This window comes from Hypanus sabinus, chromosome 18, assembly GCF_030144855.1.
Source record: "Hypanus sabinus isolate sHypSab1 chromosome 18, sHypSab1.hap1, whole genome shotgun sequence".
NCBI lineage: Eukaryota > Metazoa > Chordata > Chondrichthyes > Myliobatiformes > Dasyatidae > Hypanus > Hypanus sabinus.
In genome coordinates this window covers 2,090,806-2,117,455 of record NC_082723.1, presented here as the reverse complement: position 1 = coordinate 2,117,455, position 26,650 = coordinate 2,090,806, and the positions used below count along the sequence as shown (strand labels likewise).

Sequence of the window (26,650 nt, the reverse complement as noted above, 5' to 3'; positions counted from 1 at the left end):
TCTGATGCTCTTCCTGAATCTGGCTCAGTTGTCTCTCTCCATTGGTTTTATTCCCTGTTCCCAATGAGCTGCATGGGTGCCTGTTCCCACAGGAACTGAAACACTCTCTACGCACCCACCACTCTCTGTGTAAAAAAACTTACCCCTGACATCCCCTCGGAATCTATTTCAAAGCACCTTAAAACTCTGCCCCGTTGTGTTAGCCATTTCAGCCCTGGGAAAGAAACCTCTGACTATCCACACGATCAATGCCCCTCATCATCTTATCCACCTAAAAAACGGCTCTAAACATAAACAAGGAAATTATACATTGTTTCAGGATTCATTAGAAGTCTACAAAACCATGAGGAAAACGATAGGTTAAATGCCAGCAGCTCTTTCCACTGAGGTTGGGTGGGATGACAACCAGAGGTCGTGGGTCAGTGGGGAAGGTGAAAATTTAACAGGAACATGTGGAAAAGCCCTTCACTGAAATGGTCGCGAGAGTGTGGAATGAGATGCCAGTACATGTGATGAATGTGAGCTCGGTTTCACCATTTAAAAGAAGTTTGGATGGGAGTCTGGCTGGTAGGGTTATGGAGGGTGATGGTCCCAGTGCAGGTAGATGTATTAGACAGCTTAAATGTTTTTTTGGCATTGACTATATGGGCCAAATAGCCTGTTTCTGTGTTGAACTTCTCCATGATGGAGAAGCAGGTCTAACTTGCTTCAAAGGAAAAACAAGTAGGAGTGACAATGGAACAGCAATGGCTGAAGTTTCTGGCAGAAACTCGGGAGTTGAGTGATCGATACTTACGAAAGAAGTGGAAGTATTGGAAAGGCAGGAGGACACAACCATGGCTGAAATGAGAAGCCAAACAAAGGGCAAACAAAAGAGCAAAAATTATTGGGAAGCTTTTAGGCACCAACAGAAGACGACAAAAAAAAAGTCAGATGAGCTCAGGAATTGGAATAATGATTAATGAGTCAGTCGTTAATGAATCTTGGCAGCACCCAACAGTCTGAGGCATTTAGAGGAACAAAATATCCGGGGCCTCAATATATCTTGAGAACCAAGGTTCCCTGCACCAGTTACATTTCAACTCTTATTTTGACAGACACAGACAAACTCCACACCCTCAAAATTTCACTTCTGAAGGCCTCCCACTTACAAGTACTCCTTTGCCAGAAAACAGCCTGACCAAAACCACACTTGTCAGATCCTTTCTGATACCATCAAAATTGACCTTTCCCCAGTTTAGAATCTCAACCCGTGGTCCAGACCGCTTTTTCCATATTTACTTTCAATTTCATGGCATTATGATCACTAATTTCTGTCAACAGCCCTGGATCATTTCCTAACAGCTTATTGCACGCTTTACGTTGGGGATTCTACGTCCTGATTAAGGGCACATTTGACAAACTCTGCCCCATCTAGTCCTTTCACAGTATGGGAATCCCAGTCAATATCTGGGAAGTTAAAATCACCAATTGAATCAACCTTTGTTTCTTGGCATGGTCTGTGATCTCTCTACAAATTTGTTGCTCTAAATCTCTCAGACTGTTGGGTGCAACCAAGTCCCAGTAATGGCTACAATATCATAATTCCCTGGCCTGAGCTCATCTGGCTTTCCTACGATGCTTCTTTCTTTGTGATAAACACAGCTCAGCACATTCATTGCACCATGCTCAGCCATTTGACTGCTGACTCTGTCTTTGGTCTGAACAACATCTGGCTGGTGTCAAGAAAACAACCTCTCAATCATTGTCACAAACCCAAAGGAGCTAATCGTGGACGACAAAAGGAATGGAGACAGGCTAACCCCTATTGGCATCAATGGATCTGGGATTGAGAGGGTCACCAAGGATCTGACATGGTCTGTATATACTAGCTGTGTTGTGATAAAAACACAACAGCACCTCTTTCACCTCAGATGGTAGAAATTTGGGATGGGGACCCAAATCCTAAGGACTTTCTACAGGAACACAAATGAGAGCATCCTGACTGGCTGAATGACTGCCTGGTAAACTGCACTTTCCTTAATTGCAAGAACCTACAGAGAGGGGTGCGCACAGCCCAACACATCTCTAGATGTGAACGTCCCACTATTCAGGACATTTGCAGAGGCAGGTGTGATAAAAGGGCCCGAAGGATATTGAGGACCCAATTCACCACAACCACAAACTGATCCTGCTGCTACCATCCAGGAAATGGTACCACAGCAAAAGGACCAACGGGCTCCGGGAGAACATCTTCCACCAGGCCATCAGACTGATTAATTGATTTCTATGTCATAATGAATGCCCTATCTACATACCATTTGTTATAAATTACTATAAATTACACATTTGGACAGAGACGTAACATGAAGATTTCTACTACTCATGTAGATGCAGAATGTATGTAATAAATTCAATACAATTCACCCTCTCCACTATCTGTTCTGTCATTCTGGTTACCGTTCCCCCTACAACTTACTTTAATCACATCACCCCTCCCCCCACACTAGCATTAGAAAGCCTTACCACGAGGATATTCATTCCTTCTTGTTCTGTTCCCCTAACTAACGAATCCCCTATCACCCCTTTGACTTTCCTCTGCTAATAATCCCCAACAGTTTCTAAAGTGGTCCACCTGTTGTTGTGTGGGATGGTCACAAGAGTATTTTGTGAAGGATGTTTAACCTCATCCCTTTCCTCACTTTCACCCAGTTTCCTGTGTCCTGTACCTTGGGTGTAACTCACCTCACTTCATGTCACATCTATCATCCCCTCCAACTCCTGGATGATTCAGAATTCATCCATTTCAAGTTCCAACTCCTTAAAATGCAGGGTTACAAGCTGCAGCTGGATGCACATCTTGTAGGTGAGGGCATCAAGGACACTGGAGGTCTCCCCACCTTCCCACCAATGTCCCCTCTAACTTGTAATGACCAGTGGGCACATAAATCTCGTAATGTGCATTTTTTTACCCAGTGACAACATGTGCACAGTGTATTTTATATAGAGAGGTATTCATTTTAACAGCTAGCAAAGCATTGTCCATAAAATCTTTGATTTCTGAGTTAGATAAAGTTCATCTGCACTCTCACACAACCTATGTAGCAGGCTTGTAACGGGTAATGAAAACTTTTCTCACCAGAGCTTTTGCACTTTGTCCATATGCAATTTGCTTGCTAAATTACACTTTAAAATGTCAGATTTCCAAATATCACTCCACTTCATCGCACTTGTAAATTCTCCAGCAACTTCTGCATCGCCACAATAACTAGAGGTAACATGAGTATTTCCCCTGAGCTCTCCGGAGGAATTGAGGATAGATAACAAAATCATTTTGAACCTTTGTAACCTCTGGCTAAAAGAATAATTGGGACTGAATAGGAATTTTTGAACTTAAGTAAACTCTGTCTTCAGTGGTTAACTAAGACAGGCACATTTCCATTTTCTCTCTGGCTTGCAGAGAGACACACTGAGAGCTGATAACATTATACATTGTAACCTTATTAATTGATTACATTATACATTATAACCTCGTTAGTTGATAACATTATACATTGTACCCTTATTTGAGTAAAGGGAGGAGGACTCACTGAAAAGGACAGGAATGAACATCTGTCTGTAACAAAGTCAGGGCCTTGCAAAGGGAATAACTGATAAGGACAGAACAGTACATGCATCTGCAATTAAAACCTTCATTTAATGAACTCTCTTATCTAAGTAATTATGTTTTGCACCAACAGACTTGGTGAGCATACCAGTCCAAATAACATCTTGCAAATAGTAATATATGGGGCTTAGTATGTATAAATACACGACTGTAACCTGACTGCTTACGTGCCTTCCCTTTGACAACTGGGTCTCAAACTCCTACAGGAGAATGTGCAATAAACTGTGGCGACGATAGCTAGTCTCTCGTGTTTTATTCAGATTCAACTTTAACATTTGGTGTCACAAACAGGATCCCAATATCGGGAGTGCCAAGCAGACGGGCTGAGTAAGTGGCTGGACCACTCTGGGGACTGCAGAGACCGACCGAGCGCCCAATAGGTATTTTGTCATTCTCTGTTAGTTCCTTTTGAGGTACGGTCCCTCGCCCAAGCTGATCGCATACATTGACGGGATCGGGAAAGAATCTGTTGGGAGACTTGTATAAGGTGGGCAAAATTTTACTGAGGAGGCAGCTGGGCCGGGTAAATTTTAGTAAGTGGGCAGGAGGTGGTCCCAGGTAAATTTATCAATTTAACAGGAGGTGCCAGCTGTGTAAATTTATCTGATTGTTAATTGAGCAGAAGGCTTTGTGCCGGGTAATGAACATGGGTTAATTGCAGTCGAGTGATATGAGTGGGACAACAGCAGCCCAACACAATATGTGTGAGAGTTTTCCAGACAAGGGAAAAGATTTGCGAATGTTGAGTGCAGCACTGAATAAGAAATTGGGGAACAAAATCTGGCCACTAGGGGGGAGCCTGGGATATTACCTCATGAGAACAAGCAGTAAATTTGATATGGAAAAAGAACTGTGGAAAGAAGTGGAAATTACTGAAAAAGGAATGGAACGATAAGGCAGATGCAAAGTGGAACAGCACAGTATTAGCAAGTTGGAAGAATAATGCATGTGACAAAGGGAGAGAGGTATGCACTGCAGAAGGAACGCCAAAGGTTGGGAGAGGCTGAAAGCGGAGCATGAATGGGTGGATGGGCACCGAAAACGAGAGCAGGGAAAACAACATAAGCAAATCAAAGCCGGCCTACATAGGCCTACATCAGTCTGAAGTTCTAACTGATAAGTGAAAAAAGGGATCCCGAACCTATGACTGGCATACCGACCCTGTTTGACGACAGTGACTTTGATGCTGAGTGCATAATGCAACTCCGCAAGATTCATTCGCTCTGCTGCATGATTACCTCAGCTGATGAGGGGCGGAAACGGAAGGCAGAACTGAGATATCGAACCTATCTAGAGTTACAGGCAGGAATCCATAATGAGAATGAACAGACAGACTGGATTATTCAAGCCTTGGAAAGGGCTCTCCAGCAACCTGCATACATCACTAAAGTACGTCAAAGCAAACCTAAGCCTGGAGAATCTATGACCCTCCTGGGTGCTCAACTGAGGAAAGCCAGTATTATGCACCCCTCGAGGGACAGAAGTTCCCAGTCACGGTGATTGGAGAGGTTAAAGGAAAAGAGGTCAGCGCATTTCTCCCGATAGTTCTGGATTTTCTTTGGCGACAGACAGAACTGATGCTTCCCTATATCACTGTGTGGGTTTGCCCTGGGTAAAAGCCAAAGAGCCCAGAGTTCAATTCAGAAGGTTCAAAGGAACATCTAAACAAGCCTGATGCATTTTGGAAACAAGTCCTGTGGACTGATGAAGTTAAAATAGAACTCTTTGATGGCAATGAGCAAAGGTATGTTTGGAGGAAAAAGGGTGCAGAATTTCCTGAGAAGAACCCCTCTCCATCTGTTAAGCACGGGGGTGGATCGATCATGCTTTTGGCTTGTGTTGCAGCCAGTGGCACAGGGAACATTTCCTGGTAGAGGAAAGAATTAATTCAATTAAATACCAGCAAATTCTGGAAGCAAACATCACACTGTCTGTAAAAAAGCCAAAGATGAAAAGAGGATTGCTTCCACAACAGGATAATGATCCTACACATAACTCAAAATCCACAATGGACTACCTCAAGAGGTGCAAGCTGAAGGTTTTGCCATAGCCCTCAGTCCCCCAACCTAAACATCATTGAGAATCTGTGGATAGACCTCAGAAGAGCAGTGCATGCAAGATGGATCAAGAGTCTCACAGAACTAGAAGCCTTTTACAAGGAAGAATGGGCGAAAAACCCCCAAACAAGAATTGAAAGACCCTTAGCTGGCTACAAAAAGCATTTACAAGCTGTGATACTTGCCAAAGGGGGTGTTACTAAGTACTGACCATGCAGGGTGCCCAAACTTTTGCTTCAGGCCCTTTGCCTTTTTTGTTATTTTGGAACTGTAAAAGATGGAAATTAGAAAAAAAGTTTCCTTGCTTAAAATATTACAGAAATGTGTGATCTTTAACTTATGTCTTTTGGAAATCAGTTCAACTTTTACTCGTTTAACAGTAACAGAAATTTTGACCAGGGGTACCCAAACTTCTGCATGTCATTGTAATTGAGCAGGCCTCTTTTGAAGCGGCTGTCTCCACCCAGAAGGCTGAGCTGTTTGCTTTGACTCCTGCTTGTATCCTAGCAACAGACTAAAGTGCTGACTTTTACATGAACTCCCATTATGAACTGACTACAGGGCTTTGGGGATTCCTGACTTCCTCTGGCCACCCCATTAGTAATGCTACCTTTGTAGACAACTTACTCACCGCTCTACAGCTACCTCGAGTTTTCACTATTATTAAATGTGCAGCCCATACTGGGGAGTGTGATGAGATGTTCCAGGGTAATGTTAGGGCTGATGCAGCGGCCAAACAGACAGCCTTGAGTCTCACACTTTTACTCCACTGGGGAACCCATCAAGCTCCTATTAGACAAAATCTAAGCACGGGTATGCCAGACTTGAGTTTATAGAATCACCTAGAGGACATTGTTATAGGTATTGCTCAGTGATAGTAGATGTATCTAGCAGATAGATTGAAGCTGTTCCTACAATTAATGATACCACTATGACTGTTGTGAACATATTGCTAAAAGAAATAACTCCTCGTTATTGTTATGTACTTGTGTCATGACAGTGGTACCCTTGTCACGTGACTGGGGTTGAAGCTATACTGGCCTTGAGGAAATGGTCTTGTGATGGTGGAGTGATGTCATTTTCCCGCCAGTAGAGATCATGTGACAGTTTTTTTTTATTAACAGGTTATAAAAGGAAGACCCCACCCTGTGAGGAGGGGCAGTTTGTGGCTGGATTTGCCAAATTGTCTTCATGCCACTGAGTGATTTAATGTGATGACACAGTTTAGTTGAAGGATGAAGTTTTTATCTAATGCCTAAAGTTTAAAAGGTCATTGCCAGCTGTTTCTTTACAATACTATTAGTTGAGAATCAGTGGAGAGTGAAGATCGGAGTTCAGGAGTTAAAGATCGAGGAGAATCTATTTCAACGGTGAAACAGGTTCAACCTTATTTAATCCTTATTTTCGACCTTATTTAATCCTTATTTGGAAAGAATTCGTTGACTGTTCTCATGTTAATCTCTGCGGGATAGCAGAAGATTGAGGACAGTGTGATAAAGGAAAGGTCAGTGCCTTTAAGCCGTTTCATTTCGTAAATTCTTTGTGGGAAAAGTTCGACGTCGGGGATCGAAGCAAAACAACGTGAAAGAGAATTTAAATCGTCTTATAAAGTCTCTCCTTTTAAATGGACTGTGAGCATTTCTGAACTTTTGGCAATACTACTTTAAAGAACTGTTTTTGCAACATCGCTTTAAGAACTGTTTAAGCTGCCGCACAGCAGCTGTTTCCGGTTACGTTAGTGTTTGTTTTTGTTTTCAGTGTTTAATAAAAGTGTTGTTTGTTATATAATCCCTTGCTGAACTCATATATTTATTGTTGCCTGATTATGTAACATAAATATGGGAGCTGTGTCCGAATTGGATCATTTGAGTTTAGATGCTTGCTGACTTTTGAATCGGTGTTTTGGAAAAGGAGAATACTCGATTCTTTTGTTTGATTGGCTTGTGAGTGGTATTCGGCAACAATGAATATTGATGAGTTTCTGGTTTCGCCAGTCGCGGGGTTCTTAGTGAAGGCAAAAAAAAACTGAGGTCTCGGAGATAGCTCGTAGATTGCAACTTAAAGGTATTTTGATGACTACATCTATGGCTGTCATACAGAGAAAAATCGTGTCACACTATGTGGATTCGGGTGTTTTTGATGTATCGATTTTAGAGTCGTTTCCAATAAGTGCTCTGGAGATGCAGTTACAAATCAAACAAATGATGTTAGAGCGTTGTAAATTAGAGGCTGAACAAAAGCAGAGAGAATTTGCATATGCAATGGAGGAATTAAGGTCTGGGAAACAGTCTTCTGGTTCTAGAAAACCGTTTGTTGCTAGTCAAGAAATTAAATTGGTCTCTCCATTTAGTGAAACAGAAGTGGAAAGATATTTTCAACATTTTGAAACTATTGCTCAGATGTCAGAGTGGCCGAAAGATAAATGGTCAGTGTTGTTACAGAGTGTAATTAAAGGCAAAGCACAACAAGTTTACACAGCTTTAACTGCTGCGCAAGCACTTGATTATGATATTGTGAAAATGCATATTCTAAAAGCATATGAATTAGTCCCAGAAGCTTATAGGGAAAGATTCAGAACTTTGAAAAAGTCTGGAGATAAAACCTATGTGGAATTTGCCTACGATAAAGCTATGTGTTTTGAGAGATGGGTTTCTTCTATAAGCGTAAATGGGGACTATGATAAATTGAGAGAGCTGATTTTAATGGAGGAATTTAAAAGAAGCATTCCTGTTGAAGTAAGGACCTACTTAAATGAGAGGGATACTGATAAATTGCAAGACTGTGCTAGATTAGCTGATGAGTATGTTTTAATCCATAAGAATAAATTTCCTCAGGGCAGAATTTTTAAGAGGAAAAATAACATGGAGACTCAAGGTAAATCAGAAATTAAATCAGAAGTTAATGAGAAAGGTAAGGAGGAAGGAAAACCTGTGAAGGAAAGTCAGTTTGGTTTTATTTGTAAATAGTGTAAGAAGCCTGGCCATGTAATAGCTAACTGTTTCAGCTTGAAAAAGAAAGAGAAGGAAGCAGTTCCAGATGCTTGTGTGCAACATACTGAAGCACCTGTAAAGTTACAGGGTTTAATAAACACAAATGAGGTTTTGTTACAGTCTGACCAAGTTAGGAAGGGATATGATCATTTTATAACTGAAGCTTTTGTATCTTTGAAAGAAGGATCTACTCTGGTGCCAATAAGAATCCTTAGGGATACTGGAGCTTCTCAATCACTGATATCAGACAGTGTGTTTAAGTTTAAAGAGTCTGATACTGGTGAGGTAAATTAGATAAGAAGTGTTGGAAGTGATTTTATGCCTGTATATTTACATAAAGTAAATTTAAAGTCAGGGTTTGTTACAGGATTTGTTAAAGTAGGATTACAGCATAGCTTACCTGTGAAGGGTATTTCTTTATTGTTAGGTAATGACTTGGCAGGTGGACAAGTTTTTCCTGAAGTGCATTTGACAATGGAGTCAGAGGAACCAGAGTTGAATTCCAACACAGATTCTTCCTGTGTTATGACCAGAGCTATGGCTAAAAAGATTGATGTGCAGAATGAGGTTGTTACTCAGGACTGTTCAACTCAGGATTAGAGTTTTGAGGATGTGTCAGGGACTTTATCTTTGTTGTTTGATCAAGATTATTGGAGGAAGTCTGACTATGAAGATTTATCTCTGGCTCGGAAGGAGATGTTAGCAGAGCAGAATAGAGACTCTGATATTATAAAATTAAGAGAGCAGGCTTTACTAGGTAGTGAAATTGAGAAGGTGCCATTAGGATATTACTTGGAAAAAGGGGGTTTGATGAGGAAGTGGAGATCGCCTACAATTCCTGCAAGTGAGGATTGGAATGTTGTTTACCAGGTAGTTGTTCCAAAAGCTTATCGAAATGAGATTTTGACTTTAGCTCATAGTGTGCCTTTAGGTGGACATCAAGGAGTAAGGAAAACTGTGGACAAGATTTTAAAACATTTTTACTGGCCTGGTCTAAGAAAAGATGTGGCGATGTTTTGTAAAACGTGCCATTCTTGTCAAATTGTGGGTAAACCAAAACAGGTTACACCAATAGCTCCATTACAACCTCTTCCAGCATTTGGTGAACCATTTTCTTAAGTTATTATAGGTTGTGTTGGTCCATTACCAAAGACAAAAACTGGTTATCAGTATTTGTTGACTATTATGTGTACTTCGTCTAGGTTTCCAGAGGCAGTAGCACTTAGGAATATAAAAGCTAAAACTGTGACAAAGGCTCTTATAAAATTCTTCACTTATTTTGGATTACCTAAGGAGATACAAACTGATCAAGGCAGTAATTTAATGTCTGTATTGTTTCAACAGAGAGTTTATAAATTAGGAGCTGAGTCCAGTTAAGTTAGTGTTTGTTTACTTTTGGGGGGTTTGTTTTCAGTGTTTAATAAAAGTGTTGTTTGTTATATAACCCCTTGCCGAACTCATATTTATTGTTGCCTGAATACGTAACACTATGGACTTCCAGAAATGATAAGCTGGGACAATGGGCCAAAATAAATGAGGAAATCTGTAAAGAACTTGCTATAAAACAGCAGTTCCACTGCACCCAGCATCTGAACGCAGTGACATAGTGGAACGAGCCAATGGTACTTTAAAAGATAAGTTGGCAAAACTTACACAAGAAACTGGATTGACCTGGTTGAAGGTTTTACCCTTAGTCCTATTCCAGATGAGAATCATGCCATCAAGTTAGACGGGGCTATCACCTGCAGAAATTATCTACAGGAAGCCAATGAGAACCCCGACCTTGTCTGCCACTCCACCCTGAGAGCTTACCTGCAACATTGGATATGCATACCTTCGGGGAGGAGGTGGGAAAATACTTATGCAAATTAACTAAATCTCTCCAAAGCTTGCATTCACAGGTACGACAGGCCTATCGTGAGGACAAAACCCAAACTAGAGGTGACTACTTCACCATCCATCCTAGAGAATTGTCCTGCTTAAGAATTGGGATGATAAGAAATTGGGACCGAGCTGGAGAGGACTGTACCAAGTGCTACTGACAACACCTCCTGCAGTGATGGTGGAAGGGCAGCTCCGGCGGATACATCGAACGGACTGTAAACACGTTACTGGCAGAACTGATAAGGACTGGAAAATGTACTGGTTAATGCTGATTTTAATGACCCTAAGGGAACATGCTCCTGTCTCGGGAGGCCCCCAGTTTAACACTTTCCTGTCCCTCTGCCACACCTATGCTAAGCAAGTTGAGCGGGGAGCATGTTGGGTATGTGCCCAAACTCTCCAACAGGGTAAGACTATGTCAGTGGTGCCCCTGAATACTAGCGCAGTAAATTCAGTTCTGGTGTTTTCTGATAGCCGTAATGGTAGCATTGTCAATTGCACCATATCCAGGTCTGGAAGATAAGACTGGGGATGGTGTTGCTTTGAGTGTTGGAGTCGTAGATCTCCTCCACAAGACCCCTCCAAGCTATGGCCGGGGATAAGAGTTACATCTCCAGCAGTGGCTAGTGTTACGTACTTGTGACACGTGACAGTGGTACCCTTGTCACGTGACTGGGGTTGAAGCTATACTGGACTTGAGGTATGGTCTTGTGATGGTGGAGTGACATCATTTTCCCGCCAGTAGAGATCATGTGACAGGTTTTTTTTTACAGGTTATAAAAGGTAGATCCCACCTTGTGAGAAGGGGCAGTTCGTGGCTGGATTTGCCAAGTTGACTCCATGCCACTGCCTGTTTTAGGTGATGACGCAGCTTAGCTGAAGGATGAAGTTTTTATCTAATGCCTAAAGTTTAAAAGGTCATTGCCAGCAGGTTCTTTACGAATCTGCTAGTTCGAGACAGTGGAAAGTGAAGATCGAAGTTCGAGAGTTAAAGGTCAAGGAGAATCGCTTTCTACGGTGAAACGGGTTTCCACCTTTGTTTGATGCTTATACGGAAGGATTTCATTGACTATCTTCATGTTAATCTCTGGGTTTTACCAGAAAGGACTGAAGGTACTGAGGAAGGAAAGGTCAGTGCCTTTAAGCCGTTGCGTTTCGTAAATTCTTCGTGGGAAGTTGGACGTCGGGGATCGAAGCCAAGCGACATGAAAGAGAATTTAAATCGTCTTATAAAGTCTCTCCTTTTAAATGGACTGTGAGCATATCGAACTTTTGGCAATACCACTTTAAAGAACTGTTTTTGCAATATCGCTTTAAGAACTGTTTGGGCTGCCACACAGCAGCTGTTTCCGGTTAAGTTAGTGTTTGTTTACTTTTGGGGGGGTTTGTTTTCCGTGTTTAATAAACGTGTTGTTTGTTATAAGAAACCCTTGCCGAACTCATATATTTATGGTTGCCTGAATACGTAACACTAGGACTACTTGCTGGTGTAACCAGAACGAGAGTGCACCCTATCAAGTGGGAAGTAGTAACTGTACCAAGAGTCAAACTAATGATACCCCTGAACCACTAAATGGAACTCATTGGGTTTGTGGAAATAGGGCCGATCCCTGGCTGCCGGGAGAAAGAACAGGGCAGCGGCATGGAACCAAACCCAATCAGCATGGAACCACACCCAATCAGCATGGAACCACACCCAATCAGCATGGAACCACACCCAATCAGCATGGAACCACACCCAATCAGCATGGAACCACACCCAATCAGCATGGAACCACACCCAATCAGCATGGAACCACACCCAATCAGCATGGAACCACACCCAATCAGCATGGAACCACACCCAATCAGCATGGAACCACACCCAATCAGCATGGAACCACACCCAATCAGCATGGAACCACACCCAATCAGCATGGAACCACACCCAATCAGCATGGAACCACACCCAATCAGCATGGAACCAAACCCAATCAGCATGGAACCACACCCAAATTCGCCAAACGGTGCGATGGAATCGGGTGGTCCATGACTTTATATTAGCAGAAAAAGGAGGAACCTGTGCTATCATAGGTAACGAATGCTGTACTTAAATCCCTGACGAATCTTCCAATATTACTGACTTGTCTAAACGCATAAACCAAGAGATTCAGAAAATTCAAGATGTTGGCAGTAAGCTACACAATTTTGGGACCAGTAAGGTAGGGGGGTGGCCCTGGCCCTTCAATGTATTTGGGGACTTCTGGAGGTTGTTTTTGCATTTCGGAAGTCTGTTTGTATTAATTTTGATTTTTGTCTGTGTCCTGCAGTGCCCTTGGCCATGTTTTGTATAATGTTGTAGAAGCAGAACCCCATAACATATGCCCTCTGCTTTGCTTTTTACTTTGGCTTTGACTTCTCTTGTCAGCCACGGCCGCATTCAAAAATGTCTTCTTCTTTGGAAAATATCTGTCTTGCACCTTCCTCACTTGCATAAACTCCAGCCACTGCTGCTCTGCCGTCATTCCTGCTAGTGTCTCTTTCCAGTCAACCTTGGCCAGTTCCTGTCTAACACCACTGTAATTTCCTTTACTCCACTGAAATACCGACACATCGGATTTTGGCTTCTCTTTCTCAAATTTCACAGTGAACTCAATCATGTTGTGATCACTGCCTCCAAAGGCTTCCTTCACTTCCATCTCTCGAATCACCTCTGGTTCATTACACAATACCCATTCCGGTACAGCGATTTCCTGTTGTAATTTGTAGTCCACATCACTGTAGCTGTTTAGAGGCCTGTAGATAACTGCCATCAGGGTCCTTTTACCCCTGTGATTTCTTAGCTCAACCCATAAAGATTTCAGAAATGTCACTCCACTCTTCAAGAAGGGAGAGAGGCAGAAGAAAGGAAACTATAGGCTACTTAGTCTGACAGTGGTTTGAAAGATGTTGGAGTTGATTGTTAAGGATGTGAGTTCGGGACACTTGGAGGCACAAGATAAAATAGGCTGGACTCAGCATTGTTTCTGCAAGGGAAAATCTTGCCTGATGAATTTGTTGGAATGCTTTGAGAAATAATAAGCAGAGTAGACAAAGGAGAATTAGTTGATGTTGTGTACTTGGATTTTCAGACCTTTGACAAGGTGCTACAAATGAGGCTCCTTAACAAGTTCTGAGCCTGGTTGGGCAGCGATGAGGAAGGATCTGATCTCAAGTTTGTATAAATCGAAAGGCGATTGCAGTGGGAAAGGGCCGGGAACCAACCAGACGGCTGGACAGTCTGGGCCAGGAATGTAGGATCAGTTGGTTCTGGTTCCCCAAGCAGTGAGAGTGGATGTCGGTAACCAGGATCTGTTTACGTGTACGGGTGTGGGGTAAATGGTGGGAAAGTTGTGGGGTTACTGGCGGGGTGGAGGGAGGTTGGGGATGTGGGTTATCGGACACTGTGTGACCCGGAAGGAAGAGTACTAGGGCAGATCATGTTGTGAGCAAGGGAGGATCAGGTCCATTGCATCAGACAGCTTTCAGGAAGCAACAAATATCTCTTTATATTACTCACTGTCTAATCTTGCTGCTACCATTGTGTTTGTCACAGAGCCCAGAGTCTGGGAACAGCTCGATGGTAGGAAGCAGATGGTGACGATGGCAGGTTGTTTATTGGAGTCAAGGCCCGTGCCTCCTGGAGCTCCCCAGGGTAACACCCATTGCTACTTGTCATGAATGTCAATAATCTGGTTGAGAATGTACAGGGTATGGGTAGTGAGTCTGCAGCAAGTAATTGCAAACAATTACTTCTTTTTGCAAGATAGTAAATACAAACACCCCTCTTTCCCTCTCCACACTCAGAACCGACCAAAAGCTACTTCAGAAGATAAAAGTTCTTCAAATGAGCAAACACTGAGGGAATGTGAGAGACTTTATAGAGCTGGGATACTGACAGCACATTACCAGACCTGGAATGATTGCAACTGGGTCTGATAGAGGCATAACTGGTATTTCTGGTCACATTCAGCTCACTCCAACTATTCCCGACCTTCCTTTTATAGGTATGTAATGTCTAAAGGACCAGTGTTTGAGTAAATGAGACTCACCAAACTTTCTCCTGACTGAATCAATGGAAACCCTGAGTCAGATGGGTTTCTCTCTAGTCAGTGCTCTCAGTCCTCGGGCTGGTTCACTCGCTGCTGTTCCCTCATCTTCAGTGGTGGTTTGCTTCCAGTTGTGGGTTTTTCTTCCAATAAATCTCTCACCACAGGTCTAACTTTAACATGAAAGATAATGAAGCACGTTAACAATACAAAGGAGAACAAAATATTTCTGCTCACTGAAATCTAAATATTGAAGACAAATATAATGATCTCAGTGAACAAATCTGTAATTGTCCCTGACACGTCACAAAACTTGATGTGGGATAGGAAGGAGTCATTGTTCTGTCATGGTAAGATGTAAGATGCAGGAAGATAATTAGGCGATTCGATCCATCAAGTCTGCTCCACCACTCAACCGTGGCTGAGATTTATCCCAATACCATATCCCTGCCTTCCTCCTGTAACCCTGAAGCTACTTAGCAATCATGAGTATATTAATCTCTGCCATAAATATACCCAAATGGCAGCCTCAACCATCCTCTGTGTCAACAAATTCCATAGATCAGACATCTTTTGGATGAAGAAATTTTTGTCAACTCAATTTTAAAGGTAAGCATCTTTATTCTGAGCCTATGCTGTCAGATCACAGACTCTCCATCTTATGGAAACATCCTCTCCATGTCCACTGTATCCAGGCTTTTCAGCATTTGGTAGGTTTACTTAACCATACATCCCTCCACCACCCCCACCGTCCCTCTGAACTCCATTGAGCACAGGTCCAGAACCATCAAATGCTCCTCGTACATAAAGCCCATCATCCCTGAGATTATTCAGGTGAAACTTGTTAGTAACAACTGCACTGAACACATTCCCAAGTATAACAGACAATCATGAAATTTAAACCATTCCAGAGTGAATGCAATAAAAAGAAACTGCATTCACCAGAATCGCTCAAAAGGTAAGGAACTGCTGTGGGGAGAGCAACAAATGTAACGATTCAGGTTCACAATCTTTTGTCAGAATGGATTCAGAACTTTTCATTTTTCGTGCAGATTTCCAGCAACTTGAGTTTCTGTTTGATTTCCACTGTCTGACAGACAGGTGACAGCGAGGAGGAATTTCCAAACACAGTTCGAACACTGAACCCCCCAGGTCTATTTCTACTGGTTCAAACACAGAACAGCCCAATTACTCACAGCCTCTCCTTGTGAGGGATGGAATACAAACTCATTCTCTCCTCAGTCATTGCTTCCAAAGGAACTCCAGAAGCAAACAGTTGATCCCAGACAAGAAATACTCACTCAACACCTCATAAACCAGGGCAGCTTGATCCCCAGGTCTATTTTACTTGGATCTAAACAGTGGTGCAGTGCTGCCGGAGTTCACCGGAGCACCACTCCAGCACTTCTGTTAGAAAATAAGTCAAAATAAACAAGCAGGGAATTTAACAGCGGCCGCATATTAAATAGAGGGAATTTTAAGGAAACTGGGGTTAGGGAGAGGAGATGGTGGCTGGTGAGGAAAATACTACCAATAACATTAGGATAAGATATTCGATAGTTTTTTTGGTGAAATCCTGGAGCTGTGACTGTGGTGGTCCGTGGATTACTCGCTAATACAAAAATAAATTTTTCTCACTAACAACCTTATGGCTTCTAAGCAAACAACGTTATTTCACTTGGTTGATCATTATATTTTATGATAATTAGTGAATGCAACCATGCAATACTCTGTCATATTATTAAATTAAGTATTATATGTTTTATTGTACCAGTTATATACCGAAATGCAGTGATTGCCTGTAATCTTGTTAATGCCTTATTCATCACTGGATTTCTGTGGAGCTCTGGAAATCATATATATTTCTTTCATCTTGGTTTAGTGCTTGGCATTATAAAAAACTCTACACACACACGCACACGCCCTCCCCCTCCCCCCCCCCCCAATTTGTGTACCTGCTCATGACATCAAAGGGACAAGGAGGTTGCCCGGTACGTGAAAGGAGCATGTACACAAATACACAAATTGGGTGTGACATACCAGGGGTGATTGATACATTCGCGGCCTAAGGTGAAAGGAGTTAATTTTACAAAACCTAGCAATTTTCAATTATCTATAACACAAACAGCACAAAACTGATTAACTTCAAACTTTCTGTATAATCACTCAGAGTTGAACAGCACGTGCAAGTACCGAGAGCTGTAAAACATTAGGCCGCGAACTTATCAATCACCCCTCGTACAGCTCCGGCAGCTAAAAGATTGGCACTGCACCCCGCTGCAGCCGTCCGACAGAGCTCGGGCCCGGCCCTTTCCCAATGCAACCGGCCCAGATTTACACAAACCCGCCGGGATCTGCCCCCAACTCACCCCGCTCGAGTCGGTGAACCGCCAACGAGAGCTGCATTCGGCAGTGCGCATGCGTTTATCAGGATGTTCTCCACAGCACCACCAGCGGTCGGAGGTACACATGGCCACCAGTGGCCGGAGGTCCATACAGCGCCCCCAGTGCCCGGAGGCGGGAGGAACAACAGGGAGGTAAATCACAAAATCTGCAAATGCAGGAAATCCAGCTCAACGCAAACAAAATGCTGGCGGAACTCAGCAGGCCCGGCAGCATCTATCGAAAAGAGTCGACAGCCGACGTTTCCGGCTGAACCTTCCTTCAAGATTGAGATGGAATGGGGGAACTAGCTAAATAAAATCGGGGCGGCCGAGAAATTGGTTGGCTAGAAGGTGACAGGTTGAAGCCAGGTTGGTGGGAAAGCTCAAGAAGAAAAGAAAATAGAATCTAATAGGAGAAGGGAGTGGAGAATCGGAGCAGTGGACCCAGAGAGACGTGAAAGGACGTGAAAAGTCGGAGAGGAAGTGGGGGAGTGGGAGGGAGGGCGATCTGTTCACCGGAAGGAGAAATCGATACTCATGCCATCAGGTTGGGGGGAGGAGCAACCCAGAAGGAATATAAGGTGCAGATCCTGGACCCTGGCCTTAAATCGGCAGAAGAGGAGGCGATGGGTTGACACGTCGGAACGGGAATGGGAATGAAAATGTTTGGACACCGGGAGGTCCTGCTGGGAGCAGATAGTTCAAAAGTCAGTTTATTAACAAAGCAGGTATCCAAAAACTACTCTTACGTTTTTCTTTCAGAGAACCACAAACCAAAGAAAGAGCATGAAAGTCGTTCAGACAAAAAAAATCTAACTCCCACCCCACCCCCCGCATCAAAAAGAACGGCATCCCGATCATCAACCCCCAAAACCCACCGTACAAAAGGGAACATTAACATCGATCCGCCCCCCAAAAGACAACCCTGCCCCGCACAACTGCGGAGGAACTGGTGTCACCAGTGCAGAGGCGGCCGCATCGGGAGCAGCGGATACAACGGGCGACCCCGGAAGATGCACAGGTAAAGTGTCGCCTCACCTGGAAGGATGTTTGGACAACGGGGAGAGTTCGGCCGTCCGAACTCCGAACTCCACATCAAATCTGTCCAAACGAATCTGGGCGAACTTTAATGACCAATAAATATAATTCCTCTCAGCGATCAGCTGTCTGAATGAATAACTGGCTTTAAAGAGGAAGGGGTGTCTATGGTCCACAGTGTCAGGGTGTTGAGTTTACGAGGAGACAAAGACTGCAGGGACGAGAGGTGTTCTGTTGACTAATACACTGTGTGTGGACCCCGCTGGCCATTCTGGTGTTGTGACCGGAATCGAGACAAACACCACGCTGCCCACTCCACCAACAACACGGCACAGCCGGACACATAACAGGGGACTTTACATCTCACAACACTGGATTCAGTGATGAAACCCGCGATTAATGTTGTTGTCCCACTGAAATCATCAGAAACGTCCATTTTTAAATGCCAGCGCTCCGCCACGGGTGTCGTCACACAGCTCCGCCCCCCCACGCGACTGACGTCACACATGGGCTCCCCACACCGGGACCTGCCCTCGCGTGCGCGGTGTGTACGTCACCAACGCGCTGGAGAGCTCGAGCTTTATCGGTTTAACGGCTGAGCTACCAATCACGTGACCACCCCTCCCCCACCGCTGAAAACCAAAGTAAGAGCTGCGCTATTCCCATTGGTGCGCAGGAATGTTCATCACGGGTTACAGCCAGTAGTAGAAGCGGACCCGCGGAGTGGGCGTTTCCCGCTCAAGTGTCGATCTGCCGTCAGGGCGGAACAAATCCCAAAGTAAATGTCCGCTTTCTGATTTATTTCCATTTCCCTCCGAGGGAAGTTGAGGCGCTTGTGAAGCGTCTCCTGCGGTCCGAGTCTGATGTATCGCTGAGAGGTAGGAGGAGACCGCTCGGCCCATCGGTTTGATGCCGGTTCCCCGGGGAGTGAGGGAGAGTGGATTTTACTGAAAGGATGAAGATGGTGAGAGAGGAGGCGGACAGGATGTTTGTCCCGGTGGGGACAGGAGGGGCTCATCTGTGGAAATGTCTGAGCCCACGGTGGAGGCGAGCAGAGACATTCACCACATTGGGGGGGGGGGGGGGGGGCAAACACCGCCAGACTGTTGACCTGCAAACGGGGTCAATGGTCCGGACAAAGTGACAATTATTTGGGATTTGTTGAGATTGTACCTGGAATATGGTGTAAAATCCCGCTCCCCATACCAACACGGGTTAGACAGACCAAATAACAAACTGCCAGAGGAACTCAGTGGGTCGGGCAGCATCTGTGGAGGGAAATGGACCGTCAACATTTCGGGCCGAGATCCTCCCTCTGGATTGAGAGTGGACGGGAAATAGTCAGAGAAAAGAGGTGAGGGGTGGGGATGGGGCAAGAGCTGGGGAGTGAGAGGTGCATCCAGGTGAGGGGGTAGATGGGAAGGTGGAGATAGTGACGGGGGTGGGAGGTGAGTGTTTGGGGTAACACCGGGCTGCAGAAGATGGAAATTAATTCAATAGAAGGATAACAAAGTGGTTAGCGAGTATTTGTTATAGAGATTGCAATGAAATGGAAGCTGCCATCTTGTTGATGGTTAGAGGGGCTGAATGGCCACAGATCGAAAAGATCGGAGAGATGGAATTGACCTGCGAGGTAATCTCAATACTCAGAGGCAGTGAGTACCTGGAATGAGCTGTTCAGTGTTTGCATCGTTGGTTACCTACCTCGGGTTCAGTATCCTCACCGTGTTTGGGAATTCCCACTCACTGTCGTCTGTCTGAGCAGCTGGAAATTAAATAAACACTCAAGATGCTGGAGACCTGAAATCACATCAGAAATTGTTTGAAGCCATTCCGACACAGGGTGTTTGAGCTGAAACATTAACTTTTCTACAAGTCTGTGGTGGCCAGTGCTATTGTGTTTGCTGTTGTGTGCCGGGGCAGCAGGCTGAGGTAGCAGACACCAACAGAATCAACAAAATCGTTCGTAAGGCTAGTGAGGTTGTGGGGGTGGAACTGGACTCTCTGACGATGGTGTCTGAAAAGAGGATGCTGCCAAGTTGCATGCCATCTTGGACAATGACTCCCATCCTCTCCATAATGTACTGGTTAGACACAGGAGTACATTCAGCCAGAGATTCATTCCACCGAGATGTAACACTGAGCGTCATAGGAAGTTATTCCTACCTGTGGCCATCAAACTTTACAACTCCTCCCTCGGAGTGTCAGACACCCTGAGTCAATAGGCTGGTCTTGGACTTATTTCCACTTGGCATGATTAACTTATTATTATTTAATTATTCATGGTTTTCTATTGCTATATTTCTTCAATATTCTTGGTCGTCGCGGCTGTAACGAAACCAAGTTGCCCTCGGGATCGATAAAGTATGTCTGTCTGTCTGCCTGTCTTTGTTCCTCTCCACAGATATTCTTCATCCATTGAGTGTTTCTTGTTTTTGCAGATTTTTAGGACATTTCGTTAGAATGATTTAAGTCTCCTGGGAAATTGGCTTGTGCAGGACGCACAATGTAATTCATTCTCTTGCAGCACAGAAACAGGGCTTTCGGCCCATCTAGTCTGTGCAATTCTCTGCCTGGACCCATCCACGTGCACCCAGACTCTAGATGTCAATACCTCCCTCATCCATGTACCCAGACAAACTTCTCTTCAATGCTGCAATTGAACCCGCATCCACGTTCGCGTCACCTTCCGAGTGAAGTAAACATCACAACAAACACGGTTGTCGGAACAAATCGGTTCAGAACAGTCCTGGGTACCGGCTTCCAGAGAGAATACACTTCTCACTCTACCAGCACCCTCTGCCTCTGTGGTCAGGTCATCTCAGTATCCACAAAGCCAAGTTCCCCTGGACCTCTGCTTCCTGCCACCCTGACCCGGCCTAATCTGGGGAACATTATCAAAATTCTCACTAAAATCCATTTGGCGCTTCTGCATGAATTTCAATAGACAGCAGACAATAGGTGCGGGAGTAGGCCATTCGGTCCTTCTAGCCGGTACAGCCATTCACTGTGATCATGGTTGATCATACACAATCAGTACCCCGTTCCTGCCCTCTCCCCATATCCCTTGACCCCGCTATCTATAAGAGCTAATATAATATATAATAAATACTCCCGAGTACCTTAAGTTCAGTGAACAGTGAACAGATAAGCGCAGAATATATAAAAAAGACCGAAAAAATGAAGTTCCATTGGGGCAAAGAAATTGAAATTCCGTGAAATTGAAACTCTAGTTGTGTGTGCGTGTGTGTGTGTGTGTGTGTGTGTGTGTGTGTGTGTGTGTGTGTGTATGTATGTGTGTGAGTGTGTGTCTCTGTGTGAGCGTGTGTCTGTGTGTGTGTGTGTGTCTCTGTGTGTCTGTGTCTCTGTGTGTGTGTCTCTGTGTGTGTGTTTGTGTGTCTGTGTGTGTGTGTGTGTGTGTGTGTCTCTGTGTGTCTGTGTCTCTGTGTGTGTGTGTGTCTGTGTGTGTGTGTGTGTCTCTGTGAGTGTGTTTGTGTGTCTGTGTGTGTGTGTGTGTGTGTGTGTGTATTTTGTGAGGGAGTACTGAACAGAAACTTAAATGGAAGATAGAAAAATAGATAGATGGACAGAAGCACAGATAGACAGAGATATTTCCCCATCACAGGAAAATTCATTACTGCAACATGAGAGAATTAAAGAGATTGGCGTGGGCAGAAACACCAGCATGGACTTTGTAGACCTCACTACACACATCGATGCTGTGAAACTCCATGGACGAGGTGGAGCGAACTGCCTGCTTGCATGAGCAGAATATGTTGATTGCAGAGGGGCAGTGTGTGGTAGGCAGTGCAAGAGGAACTCTATCACTATCAGGGCAGCCAGAAGATCAGGTGAGCGTGGCTGGGCTGTGTCCATTTTAAATGGACGCTACAAACAAACATATCACTGCCTCACATACCCATCACTCCGCAGGGAACACTCCCTCCGTGATTCCTCTTTTCATCTTTCCCTCACTGCTGATCTTCCACCGGCACTTTTCCCTGCAAATGGACAAAGTACTCCACCTGTCCACTCAGCTCTCGTCAGGGGCCCAGTCATTTCTCCCAGGTGAGGCACCACTTCAGCTGCCAAACTGTTGTGGAAGTCTGTTGTGTTTCCTGCTCCCGATGCGGGCTTCTGTACATTGGGGAGATCCGTGATGAACTGGGGTTGTTTTCATTGAGCACCACCACTCCATCGGTCACAAGCTCAGCTTTCCGGCGTCCAAACATCTTCTTTCTGATTTTCATTCCCATTTTGGCTCGGTTGCTTCCTCTTCGGTCACGGTGCAAGAGCAACAACTTACTTTCCGTCGAGTTTGCCTCCAACCTAATGTCATGAATATCGGTAAAAAATAATCCCTCACCCCTCCCTTTTCCTTCTATTCACCTCTCTGGCCCCATGCCTATGTTCACCCGCCTATCACTTCACATGGCGTCTTGACCTGCTTCCCTTCTCCCTGTGCTCCACTGTCCCCTCTTACCAGATTTCTTCCTCTCCAGCCCCTTACCTTTCATACTTACCTGGCTTCACCTGTCACTTTCCCTTAACCACGATATTTTAGCCTGGAGTCTTCCTCCTAACTTTCCAGAACTGAAGGAAGGTCTCGGCCTGAATCGTAGACTGTTGATTCATGTCAGAAATGCTGCCTGACCTGCTGAGTTCCTCCAGCATTTTGTGTGTGGTGCTTTGAATTTCCAGCATCTGCAGAAATCCATATGTTTAAGATATTGAAAAGTACATACTTTCTGAAAATCTGAAATGGATGAAGACACACGGACGAGTAAATCTATAAGACCATCAGATACAGGAATAGAGATAGGTCATTCAACCCATTGATTTTGATCCACCAGTAAATCATGGGCTGATCCGATTCTTCCTGTCATCCCCACTCCCCTGGTTTCACACCATACCCTTTCATGCCCTCTGACTGAAGTAATTTCTCCTCACCTCAGTTCTAAACAGACGTCCTTCAATTCTGAATGTTTCTATGAACTCCAGGGAATCCAGCCCAGGCGCTGCTGGACGTTCCTCATACGGTAAATCTTTCATTCCTGGAATCATTCTCATGAATCTTCTCTGCACCCTCTCCTACATCAGTATATCCTTTCTAAAATAAGCCCAAACTGCACACAATACTCAAAGTGTGGTCCCCCGACAGCCTCACCATCATGTCCCTGCTCTTGTATTCTGTACCTCTAAAAATGAATGCCAACTTTGCATTTGCCTTCTTCATCACCGACTCAACCTGGAAGTTAATATTTCGGGTATCCTGCACAAGGACTCCCAAGACCACTTGCATCTCTGCATTTTGAATTCTCTTCCCATCTAAATAATTGTCTGCCCGTATATTTCTTCCACCGAAGTGCATGATCATACACTTTCCAACTTGGTACTTCATTTGCCACCTCTTTGCCCTTTCCCATAAACTATCTAAGTCTCTCTGTCGGGTCTCTGTTTCCTCAACACTACCCGCTCCTCCACCTATCTTTGTATCATCGGCAAACTTAGCCACAAATCCATTAATACTATTGTCCTTATCACTGACATACATCGTAAAAAGCAGCGGTCCCAACACTGACCCCTGTGGAACTCATAACCGGCAGCCAGCCAGAATAGGACCGCTTTATTCCCACTCTGCTTTCTGCTGACCAGCCAATGCTCCACCCATGCTAGTAACTTCCCTGTAATTCCATGGCCTATTATCCTGCTAAGCAGCATCATGTGCAGCATCTTGTCAAAGGACTTCTGAAGATCCAAGTACACTATATCTACTGCATCTCCTTTGTGTACCCTGCTGATAATTTCCTCAAAGATTCGCAGTGGGTTTCTCAGGCAGGATTTTCCTTTCAGGAATCCATGCTGGCTTTGGCATCTCTTGTCATGTGTCTCAGGTGCTCCGTGATCTCATACCTAACAATCGATTCCAACACCTTCCCAAACCACTGATGCCAGGCTAACACGTCTATAGTTTCCTTTCTGCTGCTTCTTAAATAGCGGGGTAACATTTCCAATTTTCCAGTCATCTGGTGCAATGCCAGAATCTAATAATTCTTGAAAGATCATCGTTAATGCCTCTGCAATCTCTCCAACTGCTCCCTTCAGAATACAAGGAAGCATTCCTTAAGGTCCATGAGATTTATCCAACCTCAGACCATTGAGCTTCCTGAGCAACTTTTCAGTCATAATTTTCACTGCACAAACTTCACTTCCGTGACACTCTTGAATGTCTGATATACTGCAGACGTCTTCCACTCATTCAGTTCCACTGCCCTCTCTGCATCTCTCATTACAATATCTACAGCATTAATTTGCATTGGTTCTATACCTACACTTGTCTCTAATTTACACTTAATATTCTTAACAAAAAAGCTTTTAATACCTTCTTTGATATTAGTTGCCAGCTTCCTCCCATAATTCCTCTTTTCCTTTTCATCTATGCCCGCGAGGATATTGGACCCCTTTGGGTTCAGGTGCAACCTGTCCTTTTCGTACTGGTCGTACCTCCCCCGGAAGAGGCCCCAATGATCCGGGAATCTGAAGCCCTGCCCCATAGACAAGTCTCTCAGCCACACATTAATAGGCCTGACAATGATATTCTTTCATCGCGAGCAGGAGCACAGGCACCAATTCTGAGATTATTACCCCAGAGGTCTACAGGGGTCTGGTTAGCAACATTTCTTTTTGTGTTCTATGGCAATGCATCGGATAACAGTATTGATGGCCCTGTGGTCAAATTTACGGATGAAGTCGGATATTGAAAGGACTGGATAAAGAGCTCGTGGAGGGCTATAGTATCCGGTTACCACAATGCCATACATACAACTTAAATCTACAAACCATAGGCTTGCTCCGCGGCTGGAGATTCTTAATTGGAGAATGGCGATTTATTCACAAAATCCTCATCGCCCACAGTGACTGTGCACTGATCCCAGCAATGGAACCCGCCACTGCAGCCCCACAGTGCACTATGTACTGATTGCAAAGCTACGAAATTTCATGTGAATAGCCTCCCCTACCCCAACTCCACTCTTTCTGCGTCACCGGCAGTCTGGGACATCTCACATCTCGCTGCCTCCGCCAGGACATTAAACTGTGAACAACTGTGGTCAGGAACTGATCTCTGGGGTACTCGAAACGCTTCCTCCTTCCAGTCTGAAAATGAACCACTCATCCAGCCACACACTACCTGCAGTTTATCGATCTCCAACGAAAAAGCCTAATCACCTACTCCTGAGGATCAATTGCATTGCTGACTCTGAGTTTACCACCGACAGATGCCATGAGGGACATAATAATCAGAAAGTCTCTCGTCGCGTCCGTGTAAATAAAATGTGATCTCAGTGGGTGTGTGGCGCATGCTCAGAATGCGAAGGAGACAGACAAACTGAGCAAAGTTCCAGACTGATGAAGGGGAGGAATTATCCATTTTGATACAGAGAGGGATGCAGAGAGTTTGATATTGTGTCTGATGCCGGAACTGTATCCAGTTAGAAGATGAAGTCTTGTTCCTCCAAATTGTTTTGAGCTGTGACAGTGTTTTTTTCTGAAGGCACCATGGAGATTAAAATTACCTGAGTTGAAATGTTGTCCCTCACCCACTGACGTGATCTGTAAACTTTTAACAGTGTAGAAATGTCAAAAGATCTCTGTGTGGGAATCACAAACACAACAGAACGATAGCTCCGCTGTTTCTGTCAGTTCACCAGCGTTTGAATGCCACTGATCCGTGAATGTAGAGGCCGAGATGCTGGAGAAGACAACGCCCCACTCGCTGCCAGGAGAGACCGAACACGTGTCCATGTCTGTGATCTGATTGGATACATTGCCATGAAGTTGACAGCAGTGTGACGTCATTCACTGGCTCTCGTTTTGGAAGGGATTCAGTCAGCCATCGCAGATACACCAACAGCTTCGCAGTCGGAAGCGGCCGTTCACCTGCTCCGTGTATGTGAAGAGACTCATTCACTTAACCCACCTTGTGATGCTCCGGTGACTTTATAATAAACAGAGGCCACATTCTGTCCGGAGTGAGCAAAGAGTTTTACTCGATCATCCCAGCTGCTGCAGCAACAGCAACTTCACGTCAGTGTGTAAGTTCACATCAGCTCCGTGTTAAATGTTCAACCACTACGGTGACTGAAGGCCGCTGCAGGTTCACGAGGGACTGTTACTGTCAGATTCTACAGCTTTTGTGGCTGCTCATCGCACCCAGGACTGAACCCTGGTCATTGGGCATTGGAGGAGTCTGTTCTGCTGATGTAAGCCTTAAACTAGACTGATGTTTATTACTGTGGATCCGTGAACGATAAGTCAGTTCTGTATCAAATCACCTGTCTCTACCACACTCACAAATCACTAATTTCAAAGGACTGTGCCTCAGACAGCTGGGTTGTTGCAATGCGCCTTTAAAGCCTGACAGCAGACTAGCGAGTGAATCTTCGGTGGAGTAAAGTCAGAATCCAAAGAGTTGCCAGCACCAATCAAGGTTCTAGGTCTCCAGAAAGAGACGGGGTCTGGAGGTTACAAGGAGGAGGAGGAAGAGATACCAGACCAGCAGGGTGTGGCTATGAATGAATGATGA

At 44.5% G+C, this 26,650-nt stretch overlaps 1 pseudogene; it reads right to left on the bottom strand.

Annotated features, from left to right (window-relative positions):
• Positions 1-18,511, bottom strand: part of LOC132407284 (zinc finger protein 850-like) — a 75,625-nt pseudogene extending 57,114 nt beyond the window's left edge.
• Positions 18,512-26,650: the final 8,139 nt, after the last annotated feature.